Here is a 7687-nt window from a genome sequence, read left to right on the forward strand (position 1 = left end):
TTGTTTTGTGGATCTATGGTATGTGGACCATGGTTTTTATATAAATGAATTGTATATAAGGATATGTGATGCTTTGTAAAGGATTGTAGTAGAATCTTAGTTATAGTAACATAAGTGAATCTCTGTTTTCACGTCTATAGTCTATAGTTTTGGAGAAGGCTTCGCAGCTGAGTGCAGTAAGACCTTGAAGAGCCTGCAACTGAGTGTGCAGATCGCCTGCAGTTGAGTGTGCAGGTCAGAGAAGTGAATGTAATTGAAGATATTTTTAATAAAGAAGAAGTTTTGGCAAAGTATTGTATCTCTGTATATGTTATTTGTCTATTGTTATGTATTTGATTATGTATGCTTTTCACTGAATTATGTGAAGACCTGTAAGATATACTGTTATGTGTTAGAGTTTATGCATTTTTGTAAATTAATCATCTGCATAAAGTTCTTATGCATGCGAAGTTATAAGATTGATATAAAGTAGAATCAAATACACGATTCCACATCAGGGATATCCCTTCAATTGCAGAAACCTGGTTCTGCAACCTCCCATAACTGCTTCGGGTGAGACTGCGATCTGCTTGCAGGTCATTGTTGAAAGGGCCAGTAGTTGAGGGTTTTTTTGGTGTGAAGCATAATCTGAACCTGGGTGAAGCCCCATCAAAACAACAAATAGTTCTGTTGCCAGGACCAAGATCTGCTTAAGGGATATGTTTTGGCATTCGTCGAAGAAAAAACTCCATGAGTGGGCTCAACAGAAAGAAAGAGAATTTGCAGAAAAAGAGAACATAAACCCTAGATTATCGACTAAAGATTGGTTGTAGAGATATATCTAAGGTAAAGGCGAGAGTGAAAGGGTAGCAGCGAGAGTGAAAGGATGGATTTCTTCATTGGGCAGGAAGTGGCTGGGGGGCATTCCTTACGTGACTGAGGGCATTTGGAAGGGTTGGTACAACATGCAAAGCCCCACGCACCATATAAATATGTGTTATCGGAGTAGCTAGACATAAAGTAAGGGAGGTACAACTATCCTTCAAATAAGGTAGGTGGGAGGCTGGAACTCGCTTGCTGGCGGGATGGCTAGATTGTGGGCTTATCGACCTTGCTCCCTTCCTGAGACCTTCGACCTTGATCCCTGCCGCCTTCGATCTACCTTCGACCTCTCTTGCTGCCCGTCTTTATATCCCTACGATCCTTCAACCCGCAACCTACCTTTTCTTTTTACCTTCCCCCTATACCCCACCCCAAAAAAGGATTCCGCATTACCGATTTGTTTATCCCACCGCCCTCCTAACAAGAAATAAGTCACTTTGGGCCATAGATAACAGTTGTTGATGCCGCAAGACCGTAGACCCATGAGTGGTCATTGAACTTTTAGCATAAGCTATTGCACTCAGTATATAGCACTTAGTTATCCACCTTGACTCGCAACTAGCAGTGTCTCAGTTAGTTGAATAATGAATGTCTATCGTGTCTTAGGATCTGCCCCCACCATCCATTCACCCCCGGTGGGAGTAGGAAGCTAGTTTAGGCATGCCCTCTATCTAGGATGTTCTATCCAGTATTGCAGGAGGAGTTAACAAAAGTATTGTCCGTAAACTCAACTTTTCCACCTCCAACCCTAGGGGGAGCACTATCAGATAGAAAGATAATTTCAATTTACATATTGGGTGGGGGGGCTTATGGTCGAGCCTGCTTTCGCATCCTCATTCGTCGATGAACCAGCAAGAAAACAAAACTGGCGGGCTTAACAGATAGACCCGAACTATCCTCTTACTCTGAACTTGAACCTGATGGAGAGGAAAATATCCGGGCAACTTATTTATACGGGTTATAACTTGTTCTACCCCACGCTGATTCTCTGCTTCAGAGAGATTCAATTGATAGGAATGAATGAGTTGTCGCTCGCTATCTGGAAGTGTAGTGTGAGGACCTTACTCGACCGGGATGGGAATGAATCGTTAAAGCCTACAAAGACTCGAATAACTGGATAGGACTCGACCTTTATATAGATCCTTTGTAGATCAACCCGCCCCCCACTGGAGATAGATTCTTTGTAGAAGTCTCAACCGGCCACAACTATTGGTTTGGTGAATAAATATCAAACCGCCCCCGGATTATAAGTCTTATCGGCCGTACATACTAGCTTCTCCAAGAAAATCTTTTCATCACATAGAAAAAAGAAGGGCCTTTGGACGAAAGGCATGTATGGTTCCTTCAGATCCAATTCCTTCTTTGTAGATTGACTGAACGCTGAAACTCGGGAACGGAAAATGGTACTTATAAGGTTGCCCCGCTCCCTCTCAATGCCAGGCACTCGTTCGATGCACTACGCATACCTTCCATATCTAGATCTCATTGCAAAGCTGTCAATAGCAAATTCTGATCAAGATCAAGATCTAGCCATTGAAGCAGACAACACCTACACTAGCAGCACCCCCACTAGCTTCAGTAGTTCCAGCTTATCCACCGCCAGTACCGTTAGTAGCAGCATCCTCACTAGTTAGAGTTATTGACCCACTTCCCCACCACTATCTCCAAGTCAAGCACCTAAGGCAGTCGCAAGATGGGTCAGTGGTTGGAACGCCTCTTTTGTAAGATGGGTCAGTTGTGGGATCACTTTTCTCGGAAGAAGTTATCAAGTGAATCAATGCCTCTGCTGGAAGATGGGTCAGTGCTTGGTCGGTAACGCCTTTCTTGGCAAGTCAATTCTTAAGGTTGCATTATATACATTATAATACAAAACAATTGGCTCAGCGACCTCTCGGTGATAAGAGAGCTAATTATTCTGTCACTTAGGGGGACTTTCTATTGGGAGGTAAACTTTGATTGGCAGAAGGTTCAGCAGTTTGGGCATTTCTCTCCTTACCTTCTAGCTAGCGATTTGAGGGAATAAATAGAGGGAGGGATGTCCGTTGTTATGTTTTTGTGCAATCTGTTCCAAGTCAACTTGGTGCCTGGGCCTAATCTGTAGGCGATCAATGAATCACTCTCTGGGCCGGCATCCCCCACCTTGCTTACGGTCACTCCCCGAATAGCATGAATTCAAGTTCAAGCATAGGGCGATGATCCAGTTGAGAGGCCTCGATGACACAACAAAAACGCCCCTTGCCTGGGACCAGGGGAGTTGATTGAAATGAAAATAGTGAATGAGGATGCGTAAGCAAGCTCGACCACCAGGAGAGGAGGTTTCTGAAATCTTTTGCAAGTGAACTTGTAACCTTTGCTGATCCGGGTATGCCAGGTAATGCGGGGCGTATAATTGAGCTGTAGCAATCCTTTTATACTACTCATGGGGGCAAGCGGTAAACCAGCAAGCAACACACCTTCGTAGACCACATCATCTGTACAACCATCTGGGGACATCTAACGGCAATCAACAGCATCATAACCATACCTCTCTCTCTCGCTATTGTTACACCTTTTCATACAACACTTCTGGGACATATACCGGTAAGCGGACATATCATAAACCGGCCAGCAGCAAATAAGAAACCTCTCTATATTGGTCCACCTCACACTGCAACATCATCCGTTCGTTGAACTGCCCCTATCTCTGCTCTCTACCGATGTGGGACTATGCGACAGCCTTCAAATATGGGACCGCTGATGTGGAAAATCAATGACTTGCTAACCGGTGCTACTCCCCATGGCTGACTGTCCTTCGGTAACGTATAACATGGCACAAAAACCTCATTCAAGGGCACGGGGAATTGAGAAAATAGGTAACATAGAATCAAATCATTCTGGTCACGTATCAGTAATGGCCCTAACCTGACTAACTTGACTGACTCACCTTCCTGGGCAAATGTTGTTATTGAGAACAGGTAACACACTTAGAATCAAAACCACCTGCTTTCTGGGCATGGTGGATCAAGAGCAAGTAACACACTTAGAATCACCTGCTTCCTGGGTATGGTTAATCAAGAACAGCACGTAGAACAACTCCTCCTATCTTGGTCACGTACTACAACTAGTAAAGCAGGAACACCTCCTTTTGGGTACGGGGGATCAACTACTGTTCACGTCGAACTGGGCACAAATAGCTGCTGGCAATCAGAGTGTATATGCGAAATGTGTTGCTCTACGTGTAACCTAACCTCAATGTGTAACCTCTAACATGTACCTCATTGTGTCTCTGTATGAGTATCCACCTCTGTAGAGAATAACCCCCTCTCTCTGTAGGAGTATCGCCATTGCCATTGCCATCGCCAATGATTATTTCCCTCCCTGTGGATTAGGCCCATTGAGTAGACCCAATAGCCCCTGTGAGTTGTTTTCTCGGGGTAACTAAATGCGAGAATGCTATAGAATGCGAGTATGTGTAAGAATGCGGTTATGGTGGACTGGGGAGTGCTGGGGACATGCATGCGATCTTCCAGTGGATGAAGGGGATGATGGCTTGTAACGATGGGTACGTGATCAGGGGAATGAGGAGGGGTACGTGTGATCTGTTTGTGAATGATGGGGAGTTGGGATTGGGAAGATTTTTTCATTCCACATTGAACTACTCGAGTGGATATCTAGGTTGGCCAAGCGTAAGGACTATTCAAAGGCGAAGAACCTAAGGAGTGGAATCCTGATTTGATACAACGGCTCAAGAGAATCGATAACAATATCTTAAGGGTTGTTGATTTCTAGATTGATAATGTTTTGGGAGGATTTATCACTAAGTTTACAATCGATGAGATCATGTCCTATAGTGAAGTTCAATGAATATTCTTCAAAGGACCACGAGGTAAGTTCTAAAATTCTTTGAAGCTATGGATTAAGATGTTATTGAGTGAAAATGGGATTATGTGGATGTGGTTAGATTGATGTTTGGGCAAGGAAGAACTAAGTCAGAACCAAGAGCCACACGAAGTGGAAAGCGATATAGAATAAAGCCGAAGAACTATATTGAGACTCATTATAGCCCTCTGTTAGGATCTAAGAGCGAAGAAGAAAAAAGTAACCCTACAACCCCGTGATATTACCCCATCCATCCAACCCCCTCACATCCCATCCCCATCCTCAGACTTCACCTCCACCTCCACCTCTACCTGCAACTTCACCTCCACCTAGCCCATCGAGAAGAAGAAGAATGTCTGATAACATTAAGCTGCATGTCTTTAAAGGGTTGGGATCAGAGGACCCTGACCAATTTTGGTTCGTAGCTAATGCAGTATGGACAACGAGAGAGATTAATAATGATGATGTGAAGAAGGTGGATCTCATCACATCGTTGTAGGAGAGAGTGCTAACATGTTATATGAAATACTCCGTGAGTAAGTCGAATTCTACATTTAATGAAATTAAGCAAGCATTAGCAGAGTTTAAGAAGCCAAATTCATATTCGCAATGTATCATGGAGCTAAAAGAAATCAAACAGGTAGTGACTGAATTTGTGTGGGAATTGGATTAGAGATTGAAGGTGTTGATGGGTCAAGTGAGCTTTGATATACCCCCACAACAACATAAATAATGGTTTATAGCCACACTGTTTCCACATATTAGGTTGCCATTAACACAAAAAAATATCATGACTGAGGCTATAGCATTAGAGATCACGATGAATTTAGAAGCTTTGCCATTTGGGGATACTCATACAAGAGTACAATTGATACAAAGTCATCTAGCTAATCTAAACTTGGAATTACAGGACCTTAAGAAAGGGAAAGATGACAGATCAAAAGTATGGTGTACGAAATGCAAGATAGAGTGTCACTATAAGGATCAATGCCCCATGTTCAAAGATTATATTGCAAGTGGAGTGCTTTATACAGTAAGTACGGGTATGTGGTGTGAGATTTGTAGAACACGTAGTCAACATTGCTCTGAGGATTATTACATGTTACATAAGTATATACAGACTCCGAAGCAGTTATTTTGCAACTTCTGTAGATTAGTAGGCCACGAAGATAAAAATTTTTGAGTTATGAAGTAAAGATGGAACGCACTCTTGATAGTTATAGAATGAAAGTCGAAGGACATACATATGAGGAGCAAGGCCAACACGATGGTCAAGGATGATTTCAAGGATGAAGGTGAGGATGAGGATGAGGAGCTAGTCAAGGACGTGGCCAGATTATCTGTTACAACTGTGGACAGGCTAGACACTTCACGAGAGACTGTCAGAACCCAATGACAACCTACAATTACTGTGAGTCTTTTGATCATGTAATAGAAGAATGTCATGTCCTTATTATGAATATGCAAGAGAAAATAAACCAACAACCTGCAACAAATGTCCAAATGATGACTGTTGAGCCAAGAGAAGATCAACCTTGCATCAACATTAAAACAAGAAGCATAACTGCGACTAGGAATGATAAGGCCGATGGGAAAAATGAAGCTGGAACCACATCAGTGAGGAAAAATACTAAAAAAGCGCCTGCATTTGTTATCCTAAAAGAAAATCAAGTATTCATGGAGGTGAGGTGAAGTTTTATGGATGATGGGGCCTCGACTTCTACCGTGCAACCAACTCAGAAGAATACCCACAAGATAGTACCGGTTGTGACACAGGAGGTGGATCTGAATATATTGAAGTCATTTCTACAGACCTACATGCAGTTATTGAGGAATCAGAAGGTCGTAGAGGGATTGCAGGAATTGATATATTCTTGTGCTTCTAGGGAAGTACCGCAGAGCGTTATGAGCGCATTGAATAATCTACATAGACACAAGAATAAAATGGGAAAATAAATGAGGCTTACCGCGCAGATTGGAGAGTATGACATGGACTAGGTAATCTTGGATCTAGGATTTAATGCCAATGTCTTTCCAAGGTAGACTTGGGAATTGATGGTGCACATCGACATAGTGCGCACTACCACTGATTTCGAAGTAGTTGAGATTGTGGATGATAGTAATCCTTACCCCACACTACTCAGATTGGATTAGGTGTTTTCTAATATGGCTAAATAATCTGAAAAAAAGACAAATGATATTCAAAAGCAACAATATGAGGGTTATTGTTCCATTGGATCCATTAGAAGGGGCGAGGTACACAGAGCCTATTGTCAGGTCAATTTACTAAGTAAGCTAACACATGTGTTTTACTTGTCAATCCAGGTTTGTAGACTTGGAAGCATGTCCAAAGTATATGGATTTCACGTAAAGTCAATTTCAAAAGGCAAGGCTCAAAGGTTAGGGGAAATTCATATTACAAATAAGTTATAAGTTTAAAGAAACTAAAAAAGTCTTTGATTCAAGATGTAGTAAGTGAAGGAAGAGGCTCCTATCTTAGGAGGTCATGATTGTCCTTCCCCATAGAACTTTCCTCAAGAAGAGAAACTAAAGAGCAACAATTTGTGATGTGTAGAAAACAAGAGAAGAGGCTCCTAACTTAGGAGGTAATGGTTGCCCTTCCTCACAATTCTACTCCAACAACATTACCATTTCATCAAATCATCAACTGGAATTCAAGAAACAATTCAAGAAATGCAAAAGGATGATTTTTAGTTGTGATTCATAATTTGATAGAAAGAGAATTTAACTTAAATCCTTGGTTGTCCTTTCGTATGAAAATTAGATTTTAAACCAAAATCATCCAAAATTCATAAAAAAATCATATCACATCTAAGTAACTTAATCATAAAACTGAAACAAGAAAAATTGAATCAAAACTATGCTAATTTATACAAAATTTAACCACAGTGTACTTAGCTTGGTATGGAGGACCTCCAACCTTGCCTTGTACACCTGAAGAAATATT

The sequence above is a fragment of the Pinus tabuliformis genome, chromosome 8, assembly GCF_031772625.1.
Source record: "Pinus tabuliformis cultivar Carrire ecotype Pingquan chromosome 8, CPIR1, whole genome shotgun sequence".
Classification (NCBI taxonomy): domain Eukaryota; kingdom Viridiplantae; phylum Streptophyta; class Pinopsida; order Pinales; family Pinaceae; genus Pinus; species Pinus tabuliformis.